This window comes from Elephas maximus, chromosome 1, assembly GCF_024166365.1.
Source record: "Elephas maximus indicus isolate mEleMax1 chromosome 1, mEleMax1 primary haplotype, whole genome shotgun sequence".
Classification (NCBI taxonomy): domain Eukaryota; kingdom Metazoa; phylum Chordata; class Mammalia; order Proboscidea; family Elephantidae; genus Elephas; species Elephas maximus.
In genome coordinates this window covers 78098766-78122514 of record NC_064819.1, presented here as the reverse complement: position 1 = coordinate 78122514, position 23749 = coordinate 78098766, and the positions used below count along the sequence as shown (strand labels likewise).

Below are 23749 nucleotides of genomic sequence, written 5' to 3'. Positions count from 1 at the left end.
GGGGGGTAGGGGAGCAGTGGGAAAAGGGCATGTGGGGTGGCTGGCGTAGGCTCCAGTCTTTAGAACTGGTGTGAAATCTGTTGTCCAGCGCAAGCTTCAGGGTCCCTGTAAACGTGTTCTTTCCTGCTTTAATGTTTTTAGAAATAATCTTTTCGTCTTTCCTTAAGGAAACAACCATCACAAAGTACTGTTGTCATCACGCCTAAGTGCTACACGCAGTGTCAGGATGGCCGAGTGGTCTAAGGCGCCAGACTTAAGGTATCCTTTCCCGTGTTTGGGGTTTCTGGTCTCCAAGTGGAGGCGTGGGTTCGAATCCCACTTCTGACACGGCTTTCTTTTGTTCCGGTCAGGGTCTATTCAAAGTTTAACCTCCAGGCCCTCAACACCTAAGGTTTCTTCTAGGTCTTGGCCGCCTTAACTCTCCTCCTGCTTTTGCGATCACACTCACTCGCCCCTTCGGCGTCGCCCGATTTTGGGGGCCCCCAAGTACTGGGCCATCACCCTCTGTTTCAGGACCTTCCCTCTCTTCCCAGTGTCCATAGTGCAACCTTTCTGCCTCAAAGATGCCTAGCCCTGAATACTCTTGCCAACGTCCCAGCGCACCTGTACCAATCCCATAGCCAAGCGCAGCAGAGAAAGAGGCATCTCTCGCAACTCAAACCAAACAGTCGACAAATGAAATGTCCTGAGCTAGAGACTTCTGGAATGTTTCCAGAGCCATTCAGACAAAATTTAGACCTTCTGATGCAGGAGAAAGCCATGCATGGGGCAAGAGCACTGGGGAAGCCACAGGCCAAGCATCTCCTGGACACCAGGGAGCAAAACCCTCTTTGTCTTGCAGTCTCTCCAGGCAAATCCTCAGTACTAGGAAGCAAAGGAACAATATTTTAAAGACCCAGATATATTTTCACAAAGCAGGTAAAAGGATGGTTTGGGGCTGAAAGTCAGTAAATCCATAATGGGCACAAACTAATACAGATTTATATCTATATCTATATATCTTCACCTGAAAATGAGATAATGCTGTAACACACCCCAAGGCATGTGGCTTTGGGACTAGGCAGCAAGTGGAAACTGGTAAGACCTCCAGGAGTCTGTTAGTGAAAGGTCCCCAAAACAGGAAGACTTTTTATATCTGGTGCCTAGTCAGGAGAATGAGGAAAATATTAGAAGCAGAAGGAAAGGGGGCCCTTGTTATCTACTGACAGAAAGGTTAGCAATACTGTCACTGTGGTAATGCAGAAAGTAAAAACTATACCTAAAGAACTGGGTGATTTAGCTAAGGATATTTCCAGGCAACATGTTGAAGGTGACCCCTGGCTTTTTCTAGCTGCCTGCAGTAAAAAGGGTGTGTGCCTATGAGACAGAGAGATTAAACTAAAGAAAGAATCATTAATTTTAAAGGAACCATGACTTGGTGGTTATTTAAAAATAAAACTGTCACAGTTTCAGCCTCTCCAGATGACAAACAAGCCTTCAATTAACAAAAAGTCTTCTGGGAAAACATCAGACCCAAGGCATGGTTCAGAAAAGCAGAGTCTAAAGATGAAGCTAAGGGCATGATTGTAAACCCTTTGTTCAGACCTCAAAAGAGTCAGGTGGTGCCTCAAACAGACTGATGAATCAACAACCATTCAGATGATTCTAGCCTCAGCTTTCAACCCACCCTAGCTGAGTGGATCCCAAATGAGCTATTCCCCCCACCCCACCCCCACGAGGCTGTCAAATTACAGATTTTTGAACAAACCAAGGTACTGCTTTATGTCCCTGGTTTTTCGGGCAATTTCCAATGCAACCATAGTTCTGAAACAATAATCATGACTAAAACATAATATCATAAATTAACACTATAAAAGAGAAAGAAAAGAAATTCAAATAATGGAGCTCAAATTTCAAACAAGACTGAGAGCTTGTACTCATATTTGACATTAGGGGAAGGGAAAGAATCCAGACCTGCTTATTTTGGAACCAACTCCAGGTTCCTCAGGATAAGAATTTCTCTCTATTCTCGACAAGATTGCGTTTATGGAGAAGTATGACTTAGAGTGGTTTTGGAGTATGAATCTAGGGCTTCGAGCTCTATGGAAAGCAGAGAACTAAGCACACTACCCACTGAATTGTGCTGCACTGGAAGCTCTATTAGCCTTCTTTCTGCACTGTGGTGCGCTGTAATATGTCTCTTTACCTACCCAGTACTAACCCAAGAACCCAGTGCCAACCCGACGACTAGGAAGGTGAAAAAGACTATCTGCAGACTTCCCACAAGGCCAATAAGCTCTTGTGTTCTGACTCTTCCTGGAAGCGAAATAGAATGGCTGGTTTATAGAATCTTTGGCATTCTTGGGATTTCCTCCAGCCTCTTTGAACCTAGTTTTTAAAAGTTATTTATGCCTAGCTGGAAATGTATCTATACCTTCTCAGCTTCTACTGCTGCCTCCTTCCCCTCCTACAAACGAGGAGGCAAAAGTGCTTCTTCCATTACCTGTTAAGGAGTTGAAAGGTCTATAACAATTATGACCACATTGGGCTTTCTTTAGGTTTAAGGAAAGATGTTATGAATTCTAGTTGAGCCCTGTTTGTCAGATACCTGCCTTCAAAAGGAACTACTGGATTACAAAACTGGGACCTTTCTTTGCTTCGTGTACCATCACTTAGTCCAACAGAACCAGCTAGCTACCTATGGATTCAAGTCCATTCCAATGTGTTTGATCACTGTCAGTGTGTACTTGTCATTCGGAAGTAAATGACTATGATGGTTTCTCCACAGAACCTGATGTAGAGCACAGCCACTGAAAATGTGGTCTGCAGATCTCGTGTTTGCTACCAGTCAGCACCATTTTGATATACAGAGATTGTGCCAGAATATAAATCAATTGTATTACTAAGCATTTTCTTTACTTCTGTTGATCGATTGATTGATGATTTATTTATTTTTAATTTGTAGAAAGAGTTCCTTAATGAATGCAGTAGTGCATTTAATTATATTCTGCTGCATATTTACATTTTTGTGAACCAGTAACTGATGTTCTCTAATCGACAACTTTGCCGAACATCATTATTAGAGAAATGAGTCCTTGGTAGTGCAAATGGTTGAACACTTAGCTGCTAACTGAAATGTTAGAGGCTCAAACACACCCAGAGCCATCTCAGAAAAGGTGATCTGCTTCTGAAACGTCATAGGCTTGAAAACTCCATGGAGCTCAGTTCTACTCTACAACATGTGGGGTCATGATGACTTACAATTGATTGATAACAATTGGTTTGTTTTTTAGTTTGGTATCAGAGAAACATTACGACATCAGAATATAGATCATTATTATGCATTTTACAAAGAGAATTCATTATAGGAGTATGTCATGGATTGAATAGTGCACCTCAAATTATGTGTCAACTTGGTTATGCCATGGTTCCCAGTGTTGTGTTGTTGTCTCCATTTGGTGTAGTTTTCCAAAGCATTGTAAATCTTAATCTCTGCCTGTGGTTAATGAGGCCAGATTCGCTTGTGTTAAAGAGGATTAAGGTGGGATGTAGCACCCTTACTCAGGTCACATCCCAGATCCAATGTAAAGGGTGTTTCCCTGGGGTGTGTCCCACATCACCTTTTATCTTACAAGAGATAAAAGGTAAGGGAAGCGAGCAGAGAGTGGGAGGCTTCATACCACCAAAAAAGCAGCACCATGAGCAGAGCTCATTTTTTGGACCTGGGGTTCCTGTGCAGAGAAGTTCCTAGACCAAGGGAAGATTGATGACAAGGACCTTCCTCCAGAGCTGACAGAGAGAGAAGGCTTTCCACTACATTTGGTGCCCTGAATTCAGACTTCTAGCCTACTATGGGAGAATAACTTCTCTTTGTTAAAGCCATCCACTTGTGGAATTTCTGTTGTAGCAGCACTAGAAAATCAAGACAGAGTATATATAGAAGGAAGTCTACAAATTAGCATTCTGAACCTCCTAGACTCCCCAAGAGAAACAGACTATTTTGCCCCTCAGCAGAAACAGTACAATCAAGAAATATCACTGTATCCTTACCTGGCTGCTTGGCATAAACCAAGTTATAGCTTGAAGACAGAGCTGCACCATATTCTCCCCAGAAACAGGTACCTCTTCAGCCTTACTGGACAGAAGATATGCATTCCGCATACTAGTCTCACTGGGGTGCATCTGTTGGGAGGAATCTATATTTGATGACTGCATCCTAAGTTTGTGAAAGTTTATGGCAAATATATTTGTAATCCTTCTTACAATGGCTATGCCCCTAACAAAAAATGTCTAGAGGTAAATATTTCCTATAAGCTGCTCAAGTTCCAATTTACCTTATTATCCAAGGTTTAAATAGAAAAGAAATTCATGCCCAACCAAAAATAGGAAGGGGTCACACAAATTACAGCCCCAGTGTGCTGATTTATTCTCCATTTGCCCATCCAGGTCCATTTTCTGCTCTTCTCTTTACCTTGGAAGGCTGCTTTGCTTGGGCTTTCTTGGTCCCTGGCTTCTGGCTGGATTCAGAATTCCAATGGGAAGCACTAGCAAGAGATCAGGTGGCAGGAAGAGAGAGAGGTAGATGCAAGTATTCCTTCCACTCATTCCCTTCGAGGCTGTGTTTCTCCCATGGGCACAGCTCCTGATGGGTGGCTCCTCTGCCATGGCGAGAGCTCTTGCCAGGTTCTGGCAACTCAGCTCCTTCCCCCGCCCCTTTATGCCTAAGGATGCTAAAGACTCCCAGTGTTCTGATCCCTCAGGGTTTCCTCACATCTTATTAGTTTCCTTAACTCTATGAAGAGGCCTTTCAATGATCTCCCCTCAATACACTTTTTGGATGTGTGACCTGCTTCCTGCTGGAATACTGATTAATAAAACTGCTGTTGTTGTTATGTGCTGTTGAGTTGATTCTGAAGTAGCAATCCCATGCACAACAGAAAAGAACAGTCTCCATTCCTGCGCCATCCTCACAATCATTGTTGCAGCCACTGCATCAGTCCATCTCTTTGAGGGTCTTCATCTTTTGTGCTGACCCTCTACATGATGTCCTTCTCCAGGGACTGGCCCCTCCTATAACATGTCCAAAGTGTGTGAGATGAATTCTCACCACCCTCTCTTCTAAGGAGCATTTTGGCTGTAATTCTTCCAAGACAAATTTGTTCTTTCTTCTGGCGGTCTGAGGTATATTCAATATTCTTCTCCAATACCACAATTCAAAGCATCAATTCTTCTTTGATCTTCCTTTTTCATTGTTCACATTTTCCATGCATATGAGATGACTGAAAATGTTAGGCTTGGGTCAGATGCACCTTAGTTCTCAAAGTGATATCTTCGCTTTTGAAGACTTTAAAGAGGGCTGTTGCAGTGGATTTGCCCAATGCAATAGGTCAATTTATTTTTTGACACGTGCTTCCACGTCCATTGATCGTAAATGCAAGTAAAATGAAATTCTTGACAATTTCAATATGTTTTCTATTTATGATAATGTTGCTTATTGGTCCAGTTGTGAAGATTTTTTGTTTTCTTTATGTGGAACTGTAATCCATACTACAGGCTGTAGTCTTTGGTCTTCATCAGTAAGTGCATCAAATTCTCTTCATTTTCAGCAAGCAACGCTGTGTCATCTGCACATTGTAGGTTGTCAAGGATTGAATTGAGTCCCACAAAAATGTGTGTGTCAACTTGGCTAGGCCATGATTTCCAGTATTGTGTGAATGTGTACCATGAGTCTTCCTCTATTTCTGATGCCATGTTATGCTTTGTATAGTCCAGATTCTCCAATAATTTACTCAGCATACAGATCGAAGAAATATGTTGAAAAGATACAGTGCTGACGGATACATTTCCTGATGTGAAACCACTCAGTATCTGCTTGTTCTGTTTGAAAGACTACCTTTTGGTCTATGTACGGGTTCTGCACGAGCACAATTAAGTGTTCTGGAATTCCCATTCTTCGAATTGTTACCTGTCATTTGTTATGATCCACACAGTCAAATGCCTTTACATAGTCAATAAAATACAGGTAAACATTTTTCTGGCGTGCTCTGCTTTTAGCCAAGATTCATCTGACATCAGCAACGATATCCGTTGTTAAACATACTCTTCCACATCCAGCTGGAATTTCTGGCAGTTCCTGCCAATATACTGCTACAACCTAGATATACCCAAGTCCACTGCTCATCCTTCCCTTCCTGACCAGTTGTGGGCAGGAGCTTCAAGGACTGGGCCTACCACAACAAGAAATCTGTGACATGAACAGTAATGCTCTTGCATTTTCAATTTCCTCTTTTGAACATAGTCCTAGATTTGGAAATCAGTGCAATATTTGCTCTGCAAACACTCATTACAAGAAATTCCAATTAGGCAAAGATTTCCTTTTGTACAAGAGGAGACAATAAATAACAATACAGAAAAGTTTGGGACAATTAAGTATCTGGTTTATTGTCACATAAACAATGGGCCAGGCCAGGTCCTATATTTTTTGAATCCTGATTTAATTGATTCCCCAAATCCTGAAAAGCTCAGCAAACTGGCTGCTGGAGAGCAGTGACAAAAATCGCCCCTTACCCCCTCATTCTCCTCACTCTCAGCTGCATTAATATGCTCCCTTCTTGTTTTGTTTTGTTTTCCCATCCTTTGCATTTATGAACTCCAGGTCACATGGGACATTATTGTGCCTGTCCTTGACCTAAAGAGTGAAGAGGGGGAGTGTGTGATTGCTTTGCTTACTGTGCAAAGGCTTTTGATAGCCCTGGTGGTGCAGCAGTTGAGAGGTATGGCTGCTAATCCGAAAGGTTGGAAATCCGACAGTTGGAAACCACAGGCTACTCCTTTTAAACCATATAGGGCAGTTTTACTCCCTCCTAGGACATCTCTATGAGTCAGAATGGACTCCATGGTAGCAGTTTTGGTTTTTTGCTTTTGAGACCTTTTGAAGAGCTGACTGACTGGCATGATCTTAAACAGTAGATTTTGCAGCCTCTTTTCTGGAAAACAAGAGAGCTGTATCCCCAGATGGAACAAACGCACGGAGCCTGGATTTCCCACCTCCTAACTAGCGACTCTGAGTCCGAATGGACTCTAGGGCAGTGGGTGGGAACTAGTGAGTGGAAACCCTGCTGTCGCAGTGGTTAAGTGCTAGGGCTGCTAACCAAAGGGTCAGCAGTTTTATCTGCCAGGAGCTCCTTGGAAACTCTATGGGCTATATAGAGTCGCTAGGAGGCGGAACCGACTCGATGGCACTGGGTTTCGTTTTGTAGTGGTTAAGTGCTACAGATGCTACCCAAAGGGTGAGCAGTTCGAATCCTCCAGGCGCTCCTTGGAAACTCTGTGGGGCAGTTCTATTCTGTCCTATAGGGTCGCAAGGAGTCGGAATCAACTCGATGGCACTGGGTTTTTCTGGGTATGAAGGTAGTGAGGAAAACAATTCTTGCTCCTTTTCAGATGGCCTGTAGGGTAGAACCCCTGACGTGGAACAGGAGGTTTAGGATCCATGGTTGAGTTTGCTTTTTATTCCGCTCTCCTTACATTATGGTTGCTGTTTTTCTACACCGAGTCCCTGAATACCTATTCTGAAGCGTCCCTCAAAGGTCCAATGATAGCGGAATTTATCTTTTAACAATTTTCTGGTTTCTTTGCCACTGCGCGCTTGGATTTCGACGCCATCCGGTGGAGAATAAGAAACACAGCCCCAGGATTTCAGACCTGGATCCAGGATGGAAATAATCTTTTAGCCTCAAAGACCAGGGCATAACAGGAGAAGCCTCTGGATTGGGTTTCTGTTCCCAGGAGGTCGCCTCAGCTCCCCCTTCCAGACTGCTGCACCCTCAGCCTCCCCCCTCAGTCCGGCTCTTCTGATTTCTGGTATAGGGAAAAATGACACAGAGTTCGCGTGTTTTCCCCCAAGGCTCTAAGAACTGAAGTTCGGAATATCTTGGCTCCAACCCCTGAGAAAAGTACTGCAGAGCGGGGGGCCTGGCTGTAAGTAAAATCAAGAGGGCACCGAAGACCCCACCCCGAACTCCCTATCTTGACAACCAACAGGCGGTTATCACCATTTCTTGTCGACGTGTAGAACCCCAGTCTCGACTACACTGGATTGGAGCAAAAGTAGCAGACTCTCAGGATGCATAATAGGAGCCCTGTACTTCCTCTGACAAAAGTCCTTGTAGTAGATGTTAAAACTTGCAGACAGTGTGGAACTTGTTTGAAAACATCCCAGAAAACCAGAGAGGGAATGAGGGTGGAGCATCAAGTTTTCTAGGAACCAAATAAAACTAAAGGCCAGTGTTTGACTGTGTCAGTCATCAGCTTCAGGACAAGGGGGGTAATAGCTGCCTTTTAAAGCTATAGGGTTCCTGTGAGTTGGAACTGACTTGACCTCAACGGGTTAGATTTTTTTTTTTAAGGCAGGGTTTTTCAAGGGTTAGAGCCCTGGTCTCTTAAACCAGGGGTAGTGAGTTGCAACGTTACTGCCACCTTGGCTGCTTACTTTTCCCCTTGGTTAGGTGCCTTGAAGAGTTATTTTTCCTAGAAAACTGGTAAAGCACCGAAAGGTAGGGGTTCAAAACCTCCAGGCGCTCCTCCACAGGAGAAAGATGTAGAAATTACAGCTTCAGAAACCATACAGGGTAGTTCTATCCTGTCTTGTAGGGTTGCTATGAGTCGGACTAGAGGGCAACAGATTATTTGGGTTTCCTTAAAGCCAAATCTCTAAGAATCAGAGCTCTTATTATGCTTACCTTCTCAGAATAGGGGAACTCCCTACTAACAAATATAGAGAATTTAAAATGAAAGCTGCCCAGGAAAAACGGAAATAAAGCAGCTGAGTTGTTAATACAGGAAATTCAACTGTAAGAAGCCTCCTGAAAGCTACCAGTGCACAGTTAGTGTCAACCTAAGCCAATATAAGGGAGCTAACAAGTGTTTCTTTCTGATAAGATAATTTGTAATTCGTTTAAACCAATTGCAAGTTAGAGTCCTGGCTAAAATAGCCAGCTGTAGACTTAAAGAAACTATATTATAATTGTTGTTTTTATGATCAATTTTTTATCTAATGAACTCTTAGCCTCCCTGACAACAGGAATCATGTTAAACCAGCAGGCCTGCCAGAGAAAAGACTAGAAGATCTGCTCCACTAAAAATTACAGGTTAGGAAAGCCCATGAGGCGGTTCTACTCTGTCCTGTAGGGTTGCTATGAATTGGAATCCACTCAACGGCATGCAACAGCAAGGACAATACATTCTTAAAGATTCGTGACGAGAAGGCACACAAAAAGGTAAATGGAATATTTCCTAGATTATAAAAAGCTCATTGTTTTCCTGAAATGGCAAAAAGAGGCAAAACCATAACCCTTTCTTTCTGGAACAGAATAAATACAGCCTTGAGTCTTTGATCCTTCAGAATCATCTTTTTGAGAGAGAATTTGAGTATCACAAGCAATTTCTGTTTGCTACCAGGTCTTCATCTCCTCCTTAAAAAGCAGGCTAAAGACCCAGTGATTTTTCTGTATTTTTATAACTATTATAAATATAGTATATGTCTATTTTCATGTTCTTGCCCAATATTCAAAACATTGATAATATTGTCTATTAGCCACCCCTCCTCTGAACTATTTCCAGCCACTCATAATGGCCTTATCATCTTTATCTGGTTTTCTATCAGTCAGGGTCTCAACAGGAGAGAACATGTTCCAATTGGGATGACTCAAGAAGGATTTTAAAAAGGACTGCTTAATTAGGGGGCCCTGGTGGTGCAGTGCTTAAATCCTTTGTCTGGTAACCACAGGCACTTGGAATCCACCAGCTGCTTCTTGCAAACCCTATGTGCTTGTTCTATTCTGTGGTCTGAGTTGGAACAGACTCGGTGGCAACTGGATACGTATTTACATATGTACATGCACTCTTCACTGGTTTGCTCCTCTAGAGAACCCAGCCTAAGATAGTGTTATTTCTTCAAAATTAAATCAATCAATCAAACAAATGACACAAAAACACCTACAGAAGAGTGTAAGAGGCAGCAATAGCTCCTTTGTATTTAGTTCGAATGAGAGAGAAATGAGAACAAAAGGCAGTGCTAATGAAATATTTGCAAGACATCAGACCACCGAGTCTCTCTGAAGTCTTTCATTCCTCACTGTACTTTGTACTTGGTAGATGCAGAACAAATACTTGCCAGTGAGAGAATGAAATTCCTGGTGGAGTTATTTCTCAGAACCTAATATTTCCATAGTAACTTTTTTTGTGTGTGGAACTTCAAAATTAGAGAAGGGTAATAAGCCAGCCAGGATTTGAACCTGGATTCTTCTGATCCGTAGTCAGACGCGTTATCCATTGCACCACTGGCCCACCCAGAGAAGCAGCATCGTAGTAATTTCTAGGCGCCCTTGAGTGGGTTCTGATTCATAGGTACCCTATGTACAAGAAAACGAAACACTGCTCTGTCCTGTGCCATCCTCACAGTCATTATGCTTGAGCCCATTGTTGTAGTCACTGCTCAACATGTCTCATTGAGGGTCTTCCTCTTTTTCTCTGACCCTCTACTCTACGAAGCATGATGCTCTTCTCCAGGGACTGGACCCTCCTGATAGCATGTCCGAAGTATGTTAGATGAAGTGTTGCCATGCTCTCTTCCAATGAGCATTCTGGCACTACTTCTTCCAAACAGATTAGATCGTTCTTCTGGCAGTCCGAGGTATATTCAATATTCTTCATCAACACCATAAATCAAAGGCTTTGATTCTTCTTCCATCTTCCTTATTCAGTGTCTAGCTTTCACATGCATATGAGATGATTGAACCTTGGCTTGGGTGGGGCGCACCTGAGTCCAGGTGTGAGGATTGTTGTTTTCTTTATGTTGAAGTGAAATCCACACTGAAGGCTGTAGTGTTTGATTTTCATCAGTAAATGTCTCAAGTCCTCTTCACTTTGAGCAAGCAACATTGTGTCCTCTGTATAGGACAGACTGTTAATGCGTCTTCCTCCAATCGTGACGCCACATTCTTCTTCATATAGTCCAGCTTCTTGGATTATTTGCTCAGCATACAGATTGAATAAGTATGGTGAAAGAATACAACCCTGACGCATAGCTTTCCTGACTTTAAACCACGCAGTATCCCCTTGTTCTGTTCTAAGAACTGTCTCTTGGTCTAAGCACAGGTTCCTCATGAGCACGATTAAGTGTTCTGGAATTCCCATTCTTTGCAATGTTATTCATAATTTGTTACGATTGATGGAGTAGAATACCTTCACATAGTCAAAAAAACATGGTAGTCCTTGGGGATACCAAAAAACACGCATTGATAATACCCTGATCAAATTCTTCCCCAAATGGGGAATTGTTTATTAAAAAGAAAAGATGCCCATCTGGATAATGTTTTACATTAGAGTCTTAGGCTTTGATTGGGGAAGAGTATTTGCTGATTCTTCAGGCTTTTTTTTTTTTTTCAGGCTAGGGACTGAGCTGGACCATCCAGTGCAACAGTACCATCTGACTCTGTTATTTCCCACTCATCCTGAATTCTGGGGAGGTCAACTACAATACAGAATGGTAATTAATGTCAGTCACACCCATGAGACCTAATGTCACCCATTGCAAAAATCGTTTAGACAAATTCCATCCTTCGCTTTAATAGGCTGACTCTTGCCATTAACTCAGATTTAGCTTAGAAAAAGCACTGTGGTGCCCTTTAAAAGTTTAGACTAATCTAGCATGTCCTTTGTTAATACTTTTACCATATGGCTTCATTTACCCTCAAGCTCCCTAGAATTTTTTCATCCTCTCTCTCTGATGTGGCCTGGGAACATTGCCTTAATTTGCCCCACCTCTTATGTAAGGTGGCACTAGGACCTCGGAACGTCTTTTGATTCATATGTTGACTTTTTGAAATTAGCAAGAACCTTTAGTGCTCTTCTCTCCACCACCTGACTTCCTGCACAGGAGTTATCTATTTACGCCAGATGCAGGAATTTTGGTTTCTATAGAAAGACCAGAAAATATTTACATCGGCATGGACTTGGGTGGAAGCTAAGAACGTGAGGTGAATATATATTTTAGAAAGCACCATCAAATCTGTTTCTTCCAGCATAGCGTTACGATTGATCAGGCTAATCGTTTAAATATTATCCCAAATGCTTGATAGAAATTAAATAAAGATAAAAATCTATTTGCAAAAATTAAAAAAAAAAAAAAACCACAGGTAAACATCTTTCTGCTATTGTCTGCTTTCAGCCATGATCCATCTGACATCAGCCATGATATCCCTTGTTCCACACCTCTTCTGAATCTGGCTTGAATTTATGAAAGTTTCCTGTTGACGTACTGTTGCAACCACTTTTGAACGATTTTCAGCAAAATTTTACTTTTGTGTGATATTGATGATATTGTTTGATAATTTCTGCAATCTTTTGGATCACCTTTCTTTGGAATGGATACAAATATGGATTTCTTCCAGTCATTTGAATAGGCAGCTGTCTTCCAAGGATCTTGATTTAGGTGACATTGCGACCTAAATCAAGTGCTGTATCCATTATGGCTGTAGAAAAGGAAGTGGTGGGATTACTGTGTCGTTCTAAATGCAACTATGTGAAGACCTTCTTTTAGCTTGATTTTCTTCAGTCAATGGGAATTTGAACCCAAGAAGCCTCAGAATTGAAACAAAACAAGGTTCTATTAGTTCCCTTGACTTAGTTTAGTCATCCAAAACAATTTCTTCCAGGGCAATGAGAAATCCATTGTTAGGTAACTTGTAAAAGATCCAAGGGAAAGTTTAATACCTACAAAAGTAGCTTGCACTACAATATGGTAATTAGTGGGCAGAGGTGGAGATAAAGACATCAAAGTTAATGCTCCTAGTTCCAAAGGGTGACCCCAATGAAATTCTAGTCCCTCATCTTAACCACTCAACCACAACTACAGATGCCCATAGGTTCTTTACAATGTACTCTGTTACCATATATCATCTATTCCATGCCTTTTAATAAGGATGTAATAATAATGGATAGTAAATAATAACAACAACAAAACATATTTCAGAACTGTTTTTAAACAGGATCCAATCAAAGGCCATTCATTTATTTCATTGTTTCCTCAATCTCTTTTAAATTAGACCAGCATTGTATCATTTTTTGTTGTTTTTGCTTTGTTTTGACATTGACTTTTTTAAAAAGTCCAAGCCAAATGTCTCGTTGTGTCCTCACACAATCTTTTAATTTATTCCTCTATTTCCTGTACATAAACATAAAGAAAAATATAAACTTAAAGAAAACAAAAATCCTCACAACTGGACCAATGAGCAATATCAGGATAAACGGAGAAAAGATTGAAGTTGTCAAGGATTTCATTTTACTTGGATCCACAATCAACAGCCATGGAAGCAGCAGTCAAGAAATCAAGAGATGCACTACATTTGGCAAATCTTCTGCATAGGACCTCTTTAAAGTGTCGAAGAACAAGATGTCACCTTGAAGACAACAGTGCGCCTTACCCAAGCCATGGTATTTTCAATTGCATCATATGCATGTGAAAGCTGGGCAAGGAATACGGAGGAACGAAGAAGAATTGATGCCTTTGAATTGTGGTGTTGGCGAAGAATATTGAATATAACATGGACTGCCAAAAGAATGAACAAATCTGTCTTAGAAGTAAAACCAGAATGCTCCTTAGAAGCAAGGATGGCGAGGCTGTGCCTTACATACTTTGGACATGTTGTCAGGAGGGATGAGTCCCTGGAGAACATCATGCTTGGCAGAGTACAGGGTCAGCGGAAAAGAGAAAGACCCTCAACGAGGTGGATAGACACAGTGGCTGCAACAATGAGCTCAAGCATAACAGCTATTGTAAGTATGGCGAAGGACCGGGCAGTGTTTCATTCTGTTGTGTATAGGGTCCCTATGAGTTGGAACCAACTCCACAGCACCAAACAACAACCACAACATTTCCTGTACAGTGGAAGTCTAAAGGATTGATTCTATCCTTTTGATTAACTGATTAGATTCATGTTAACAAATTTTGGCCTGACACTGTGTACTTTAAACAGTACTTACCTCACGTCAAGAGGCACTAGTCAGTATATCCCAATGATAATGAAAATAAAGTAGTGCTCCCAGGGTTCTCTCTGTTTTCACTTTCCAATTGGCAAGTAATTGGTGCGTGGTAAGTTTAGTACCTTGCACCTGTCACTTCCCAGTAACCCTTTGCCTAATGGTTTTAAGATCGCTTATGTTCTTTGCCTAGGTCTACTATTTCTCTGGGGGTTGGAGATAGTGATTGTTTTCATTCTACCATTCCTTCTACATATGTGAGAGTCATTCTGGTCATGGTTGTTGCCCTTTTTCTTGCCCCGCTCTCCCTCCTACGAAACCCTGGTGGCATAGTGGTTAGGTGCTACTGCTGCTACCCAAGAGGTCGGCAGTTCAAATCCGCCAGGCGCTCCTTGGAAACTCTGTGGGGGCAGTTCTACTCTGTCCTATAGGGTCGCTATGAGTAGGAACGGACTTGAGGGCAATGGGTTTTTTTGGGTGCTCTCCCTCGGAAGAGCGGGACAGTATGCAGATTGTAAACTCTCCAGCGGTTCTCAAACTCGAGTGCATACAGGAATCACCTGGATAACTTGTTAAAACCCGGATTCCTGGGCCTCACCTCCAGAGATGCTAATCCAGTAAATGGAGGGTGGCCTGGAGCTGCGGAATGTACAACTAAAAATTTGCATTTTTAAGCGGCTCCCAGGGGCTGCTGCGGGTCCAAAGAGGAAATTTTGAGTAGCGCCCACCCAGAGAATGGACAGGCTGTACAGTGGTAATGAGATATAAACAAAAGACACCTGGATAAAACAAAAGAAACAAAAAGAAAGGCAAAGAATGTGGAGGGGAAATATATGGAGAATAAACTCTTAGGGTGAAAATGAGTAAATTTCTTATTTCCGGCTTTAACCAAGGAAAGTATTAAAAGGGAGCAGAAATGCCACTACGAACAAAACGTTTTTGGATTCTTCCAATAGAAATACAAACGCTGTCGAGCAACCACGAAGGGATTCAAACCCTCAATCTTCTGATCAGAAGTCAGACGCCTTATCCATTAGGCCATGTAGTTTCCTCACAGTAGATGCTGAAAACATTTTTTAAAAGAAAAATAATCTGCTGCTCTTCATCTGTGCGATAAAAGTATATATTAGGGGAAAAAATTAACCTAATGATCAATATACTGTAATATTACAATTGAATAACCACCAAGGAGAGGAATATAATGCTAAAATGATTGAAATATGGTGATATTAATAGATAGAATGCTGTAATTGACAGTGTGCTTTATCTTTTTACCGGAATTAGGGAGAACGGCCGCGCCAGGGAGGAAATGCTTGAGCTGATAGCTGAAGGAGGAGAGGGGTAAACTTAGCCAAGACAAAACCGAGTTACTTTACAGATCCAGGGAACCTCCACTCCCTTGCTTTCCGGGTAAAGATTGATTGTGGATTTAACATAAAAATTCACTTTTTCGTCCCCGGAAATCACAGTCGAATAATTCTAAAATACAAATTCACATAGGACAAAAATTTCCAGAGAGGAGATAAGAGCAACGAAGTTTTGTAATCTGGAAAGGCTATTGAGCAGTGATAGCTGATTTGTCAGACCTTAGGAAGGTGAATCCTAACCAAATAGTGGGAAAAGCAAAGAGGCAACCAGATTTTCACCACAGAACCCCCATCTCCATCCCGCATAGAATGGCCTCATTGTCTCAGGAATTTCAGCACTGGCTTCATTTGGAAACTGCCCTTCCTCAATTCTGGAAGAAGACTGGAAGTTTATTTTCTTGAGAGCAAAAAGTATAGGGTCTCTAGGCTGGGTCAGAGAGTCTCAGACTTTTCTGTGCAGCAAAATCACCTGGAAGGTTTGTTAAAACACAGATTTCTGGGCCTCAGGCCCAGAGTGTCAAATTCAGTGTGTCTTTTTTTTTTTTTTTAGGGTGTAAAAAAAAAGAAAAAAATTTTTTTTTTTTTTTTTTTTTTACGGTGTGGGTTTTTGGGGGTGTGGCCGAGAATTTCTATTTGTAACAAGTTACTATTGTCAAAGGCCTGGCTTTCAGATCTTCACCATCCAGGTAGAAAATGGAATCGTTTTCTACCACATACCTAAGATAATACGAATTAAAAAGCTTCTTAACACAGGAATAGTAGTCAGTGCTAAGCGCTCGGTAAATGCCAGCAGTTTGTCTGGGGCTCACCTTGTAAAGCGAATGTCGAGTGCACACAATAGAGCCCGCAGAGCCCAGGGATTCTTACTGAGGAAGTGAGAATTTTGGGAAGAGATGCCACTGACGCTATGTCTTGAGGAGAAGCAGCTTTTCTCCAGGTTGAAGATGGGGCCGGTGCGCGGATAGGGAGGAGCAAGGTAGAAGATGCGAAGCCCGGCCTCCGTAAGGCTGGAAGTTTGTAACGCAAGAGGGCGGTGTCTAGGGAATTTATAGAGAAAGCAATACCGGCAACTTTGCAGCCGTTTTTATTCCTGTTTCACTGAGGGTCTAAATCGAACACGTACACGATTATTCTCAAAATAGAGAAATTTCGACGAGTGGAAAGATTGAACGTTTTTTCCTTTTTTTGTTGTTTCCCGATATGGAGCATTTGGGATTAATATTTACTGTGATCAATCCCTTAATTTTTCTCAAGGAAGCATTAGCAAAACTGTGAAAGGTGGAGAGAAAAATAATCAAAGTTAATGATAAGGAAATAAAAATTTTGGATCTGGAGGTAGGGGAGGGGAATGATTCAGAATTCTATGGTAGGAAGGAGGAGAGACCCTTGCCTGTGACCTTGTGGCGCAATGGTAGCGCATCTGACTCCAGATCAGAAGGTTGCGTGTTCAAATCACGCCGGGGTCACAGTGATTACATTTTGGAGAGAGAAACAAAAATCATTTGACAATCTACTTTCCTTCGAGGCGTAGTTGCCTGAAGTTGATCCCCAGTGTGAGACCTGTTAGGGCTGCCTGAGACTGAATCGATACAAAGAGAATAGATGATCTACCTTTTTAGAGTTTCAGTGGGATGTGACTGTATTTCCTCTTCTGCCTTTGGCTTGCTTTTGGAATTCTAAGATGGGGGACAGAATCCCCACATAGGTCATCCATCTTTTGCTACCTTACTTTATAAAGATATTTAAGTTTCCTCCCTGACACCAGGGACTACATAGTCTCCTTCTTATCACTTCTCCCGTTCCTTAGCTACTCAGGACACCATCCCCCTCCCCCCCCCATCCACCTAAGTACTGGCCGATCCTCAGGCTCTTCCTTGGCCCTCTTTTTTCCTAACTCTTCCTTTTCTGACAGGCCTCCAACATTTCCTGTATTCTTCTCATCCGGCCTAGAGTTTCATCCCCAGACCCCATGGCCAAGACCCTGGAGCTGTCCTGGGCTACACTTTCTCTTCTTTACTTCCCAATCTGAGCAGCCAGTTATGCGAAGTTTTACCTCCTAATATGTTACATGCCATCTGTCCACTTCTTTTCATTACCACAATGACCTCTTTCTTCCACCAATTATTCCTTGCCAGGGATTTTGACAGAACCTCCTAACTGCTCTCTCCAAATCTCCTCTTGCTCTGTTAAAGCAGTTTCCTGATTATGCTGGTTTCTAAATGCACGTCTTATCTTGAACTTCTCTTGCTTAACACAAAAGAAAACAATTAACTCTGATTACTAACTCCATATCACAGCGGTCTTCTTTCAGTTCCTCAATGCATTATGCTCCTTGTCACCACATGGACTTTGCCCATGCCATTTCCTCTGTAAGGGATGTTCTGTGTCCTTTGCTGCATGATTCAGACACACATCTGTTAATGGCCAACCAAAAGAAAACACTAACGGGGAGTACAGGTTAAAGAAATGTATCGTTTATCACAGAGTAAAGTTTTAAATAAAAAACACCCAATAAAATAATATCCAAGAAAAATAACTCATGATACAGAAAGATGTTTAAGACATTGGAAGTGGACAAAAGATGCATTCGGCAACTATTTACTGGTACTACATCATCCAGTTAGTTTTACAGCCATATGATTCATAAGTCTAACTAGCTAATGCCAACACTACAATACTAACAGTGGTTATCTCTGGGCATGGGATTAGACACTAATTTAATTTGCTTCTTTTTTGCTGACTTGTATTTTTCAAATGTTTCATAAAGACAAGGTTTTATTTAAAAAGGGGAAAATTATTTTTATAGAAATTATTTTTAAGAATTACTGAGCATATGTTCTGCCAGCTCGGTGGAAAGAGCAATCATACATAGGAGCTTCTGCTCTGGAAGAAACAAGCAGTCCAGTGCAGGAAGCAGCAGTACCACCTCATAATTACGGTAAACTATGAAATATAAAAGGACAAACACATATTTGATCCAGATTTAGTAGAGATTTAGAAGTGATTGCCTCCGATGGACAGTGTTAGTGTCAAGACTACAGAGTATGGGACTTGGGGAGTGTGATGGTTAAGATTGTGTGTGAACTTGGCTGGGCCATGATTCTCAGGGTGTTGGCAGTCGTATAATGTTTTGATCACTTCACTATTGAGTTTTGATAAGAGATCCCCCCCATGATGGCATCTGCTATGAGTAGCCAATCAGTTGAAGGGGAATTTCCTTGGGCAAATCACCTCCATCAAGTGTGGGCAAATATTCTGGCAATGATAGGGGCTTTTGCTCATTCTAAATCTATCAGCTGGCTCTTGTTTGTCTGACCTGTGATTCTTAGGACTTGAGCTAGCAGCTTACCTGAGATTTTTCCTGTCAATTGTGGGATTTGTTGATCTTCACAACACTTGAGCAGCAGCCCTGGTCTCTGGCCTGCCAATCTTTGGTTCACCAGCCCGTGAATCAGGAAAAGCCTCTTTTCTGACCCACGGACTAGGGAAGTTACAGCCTCTACAACCATGTCATCCCTGTCCTTGATATAAATTTATCTCTTTAGATATATATTTATATCTTTTCCTGGTTTTGCTTCTAGAGAACCTAGCCTAAGGCATTTGATACTGAGTGGTTCTAGACAAACAGAATTTCAAGGGTGTATTTCCTAAATTGGTTCTCAAGTCTGATCAGTCTTAAAGATGTTGATGACTCTGCTTCAAGTAGTAAAGAGGGCACTGTTAATTCATGGCATGAGGTGCCAATTCAAAGACAAAAAAATATCACCACCAATAGATCAGGTACTGGCGAAAGACGAGGTTCTGGGTGATTGCACGTATGATACCTTTCAACAATTTTGTCATAATGAGAAGTATAAGGAAGCTGGTTGGTTGGTCCTACTTTCTCTAGACAAAGTAGAGAAAGAAAGAGATGCACTCAGGGCTTCAGAGTCAAAGCTTGAGCACTGCATAAATGATCTCAAATTTTCCATTTGTGCCTTGAAAGAAAGCCTTATTTTTTGTAGTAACAGAGCTACTATTGCCAAAAACCCAGCCTAGACTCTTTTTTATAAGAGCAGCTGAATTAATAACTCCAACTCAACTGCCAAGCTCAAGAGGTATCTGAAGTTAAAATGAGGGAATTTATTGGGAAGAATTGGGATCCTGAATCCTGAGATGGGGACATAAGGGCAAACAATCAGGAAGCTGGAGAGGCTGACACCTGAAGTTAACCTAACTGCATCTTAAGTGCCTTTGTCTGAGTCATTGCCTGTGGCATCACCTGAGGAAGATACTTTTCAAGACAATGTTGAATGTGTTGAAAAAACTTGTGTGTACATTTTGGTTTCTAGACCTATAACTAGACTTAAGTCTCAGTGAGCCCCAAAAGATGAAGTAGAAAGTATAACCCTGGAGGATATACGCTACTCTCCGAAAGAACTGCTTGACTTTTCTAATATGCACAAGTAGAAATCTGGGGAATATGTGTGGGAATGGCTATTAAGGGTGTGGGATAACAGTGCAAGGAACATAGGGTTGGATCTGCCTGAGTTTATTGACATGGGCTCACTACACACAGATTCTTCATTCACTGTTTCAGCTCGAGAAGTTAGGAAAGAATCCAACAGTTTATTTGGTTGGATTGCTGAAGCATGGATTACACAGTGGCCTACACTAAATGGAGTTGGAGTACCAGGCCTCCCTTGGTATACTGTAGAAGGAGGTATTCCAAGGCTTAGGAAAATTGGCGTGCTAGAGTGTGTTTATCAGGTTAGACCCACAGACCAACACATGGAGTGTGCAGAAGATGTTCCTTTTACCACAACTGTGAGGAAGAAATTTGTGAAGGGAGTTCCAGCATCCTTAAATCTCTGATTGCTATTTTATATGAGTCAGATTTGACAGTGTTATGGCCCTAACTCAATTAAGACACCTAAGTATAATGGAGACATTTGGAGACCGTGGTGATAGGGGCCAAGTGGCAGCATTCAATCGACAAAGACAAAGTGGGCATGGTTACCATAATGGACAGCAGAGTCAAATCAATGATCAGTATAGTCTGACTGCGATGGATTTATGGCATTGGCTAGCTAGTCATGGTGTCCCTAGAAGTGAAATAGATAGAAAATCTACTAAATATTTACTTGATCTGTACAAACAGATGAATTCTAGGTCAAGCGAACAGCAGTCTAACTCAAATCACCAGAATAGAGAGTCACGGCCCCTAAATCAATACCCAGACTTGAGCTAGTTTACAGATCTACAACCCCTCAATTAAAGGGGAGGCCGTGTCCCCTTGAAGAAGGACTCCAATAAGCTGCCCAAAACATATACTGTTTGTCTTTTTCCCAGCCATTCCCTAAGGCATCTATGGCCTTTTACGACAGTGACTGTTCATTGGAGAAAAGCAAATAATCAGGCTTTTCTGGGATTACTGGATACTGGCTCTGAACCTACACTAATTCCAGGAGATGCAAAATGTTGCTGGGGTCCTCCTGTCAGTGTGGGGACATACGGCGATCTGGTTATTAATGGAGCTGTAACTCATGTCAGCCTCACAGTAGGTCCAGTGGGTCCCTGAACCCATCCTGTAGTGATTTCCCTAGTTCCGGAATGCATAATTCCAATAGATATACTCAGCTACAGGCAGAACATCCACATTGGGTCCCTGACAAATAGAGTAGGGTCTGTATGGTAATAAAAGCCAAGTGGAAGCCATTAGAACTGCCCCCACCTAAGAAAATGGTCTCTCTGCTTGCTTCTATCTTTTATATCTAAAGAGATTGCCTCAAGACATAATACAATCCTGTAGGTTGAGTCCTGCCTCACTAACACAACTGCTGCCCATCCTCTGTCATTAACATCATAGAGGCAGGATTTACAACATATAGGAAAATCACACAATACTGGGAATCATGGCCCAGACCAACTATTACACATATTTTCGGGGGGACATAAATAATTCAGTCCATGACAGACCCAGAACAAGTGAAGGCTCTGAAACAGGTTTAGCCTACTGTGCAAAACACTCTGCCACTTGGGCCATATGATTCAGCTAATCCAATGTTGCTTTAGGTGTCCAAGGCAGACAGGGGTGCCATTTGGAGTCTTTGGCAGGCCCCTATTGGTGAATCACAGTGCAGACCCCTAGAACTTTGGAGCAAAGACCTGCCATCCTGTGCAGATAACTACTCTCCTTTTGAGAAACAGCTTTTGGGTTGTTACTGTGCCTTAGTAGAGACTGAATACTTAACCATGGGACACCAAGTTACCGTGCAGCCTGAGCTGCCCATCATGAACTGGGTGTTGTCTGACCCACAGAATCATAAAGTTGAATGTGCACAGTAGCAGTCCATCATTAAATGGAAGTGGTGTATACGAGATTTGGCCTGAGCAGGACCTGAATGGACAAGTAACCTGCATGAGGAAGTGGCCCAAGTGTCCGTGGTCTCCACTTCTATCACATGATCTTCTATATCGCCGTGTGTACCTATGCCCTCAGTGGGAGTTCCTAATGATTGTTTGACTCAGGAAGAGAAAACTCCTGCCTGGTTTAGATGGTTCTGTGTGATATGCACACACCACTCGAAAGTGGACAGCGGCAGCACTATAGCCCTTTTCTGGGACCTCCCTGAAGGGCAGTGGTGAAGGAAAATCCTCCCAATGGGCAGAACTTGGAGCAGTGCACCAGGTTGTTCACTTTGCTTGGAAGGAGAAATGTCCCAATGTGCAATTGTGTACTGATTCATGGGCAGTGGCCAATGTTTTGGCTTGATGGTCAGGAACTTGGAAGGAACATGACTGGAAAATTGGAGACAAGGATTTCTGGGGAAGAAGTATGTTGACACCTGTCTGAGTGCACCAAAGAAGTGAAGATATTTCTGTCTTATGTGAATTCTCATCAAATGGTTACCTCTGCAGAGAAGGATTTTAATAATCAAGTGAATAGGGTGATGCGTTCTATGGAAACTACTCATCCTCTTTCTCCAGGAACTTCCATCATCATTCACTGGGCTTGTGAACAAAGTGGCTGTTGTGGCAGGGATGGAGGGTATACATGGGTCCAGCCACATGGACTTCCACTCACCAAAGCCGACTTGGCTATAGCTGCTACTGAATGCCCAATCTGCCAGCAGCAGAGACCAACATTGAATCCCCTAATACGGCAATATCCCTCAAGATGATTAGCTAGCAACCTGGTGGCAAGTTGATTACATTGGACCACTTCCATCATGGAAAGTGCAACATTTTGTTCTTACTGTAATAGACACTTACTCTGGATATTGATTTGTCTTCCCTGTGTGAAACGTTTCTGTCAAAACTACCATATGTGTACCTACGGAATGCCTTATCTACCGTCATGGCATCCCAGACAACATTAGTTCTGATCAAGGAACTCGCTTCACAGCAAATGAATTGTATCAGTGGGACCCTACTCATGGAATTCACTGGTCTTACCATGTTCCTCATCATCCTGAACAGCTGTCCTGATAGAATGATGTAATGGCCTCCTAAAGACACAATTATGGTGCCAACTAGGTGGCAATACTTTGCAGGGCTGGGGCAATGTTCCCCAGGAGGCTGTGTATGCTCTAAGCCAGCATCCAATATATTCTGCTATATTTTCCATAGCCAGGTTTCATGGGTCCAGGAATCCAGGGGTGTAAAAGGGAGTAGCACCGCTCACCACCCCTAGTGAACCACTCACAAGATTTTTGTTTCCTATGCCCTTGTCTTTATGTTCTGCAGGTCTAGAAGTCTTAGTTCAAAAGGAGGAATGCTCCCACCAGGAACCACGTGACTGATCCCACTGAACTGGAAGCTAAGAATGCCAGCAGGTCACTTTGGGTTCCTTATGCTTCTAGATCAACAGGCAAAGAAGGGAGTTATCATATTGGGTAGTGTGATTGAACCTGATTACCAAGAGGAAATTGAACTGATATTACATTGCAGAGGTGAAAAGAGTTTGTCTGGAATGCAGGAGGTCCCTTGGGGGCATCTCTTAGTACTACCATGTCTTGTGATTAAAGTCAATGGAAAACTACAGCAACCCAATTCCAACATGACTAATAATGGCTCAGACCCTTCAGGAATGAAAGTTTAGGTCACCGCATCAGGCAAAAAACCACGGCCACCTGAGGTGCTTGCTGAGGGAAAAGGGAACAGGAAATGGATGATGGAAGAAGGTAGCTGTAAATACCAGCTACAGCCATATGACCAGGTGCAGACTATAAGATATAAAGAGGGTTATTGCATTTTCAGTTGTATGTATGTTCATTCCATCATTTTAGGCCCAAGTATGAGTTCATAATTGTCTTTATTCAGAAATTAGGTATGGTTTAAGAAGATGTATACAGGTGTCAAGGTGACAAGTGGCAGACTGT

The 23749-nt window shown here is 42.2% G+C and overlaps 3 non-coding genes across 3 annotated transcripts; 2 read left to right on the top strand and 1 right to left on the bottom strand.

The window, feature by feature from the left end:
- The first annotated feature begins 220 nt into the window (after positions 1 to 220).
- On the top strand, positions 221 to 327 carry TRNAL-UAA (transfer RNA leucine (anticodon UAA)). The gene is made up of 2 exons: positions 221 to 258; positions 282 to 327. It is a non-coding gene; the product is annotated as a tRNA-Leu (tRNA).
- Positions 328 to 10253: 9926 nt separating this feature from the next.
- Positions 10254 to 10326, bottom strand: TRNAR-ACG (transfer RNA arginine (anticodon ACG)). Its single transcript has one exon. It is a non-coding gene; the product is annotated as a tRNA-Arg (tRNA).
- Positions 10327 to 16780: 6454 nt separating this feature from the next.
- On the top strand, positions 16781 to 16852 carry TRNAW-CCA (transfer RNA tryptophan (anticodon CCA)). Its single transcript has one exon. It is a non-coding gene; the product is annotated as a tRNA-Trp (tRNA).
- The last annotated feature ends 6897 nt before the right edge of the window (positions 16853 to 23749 follow it).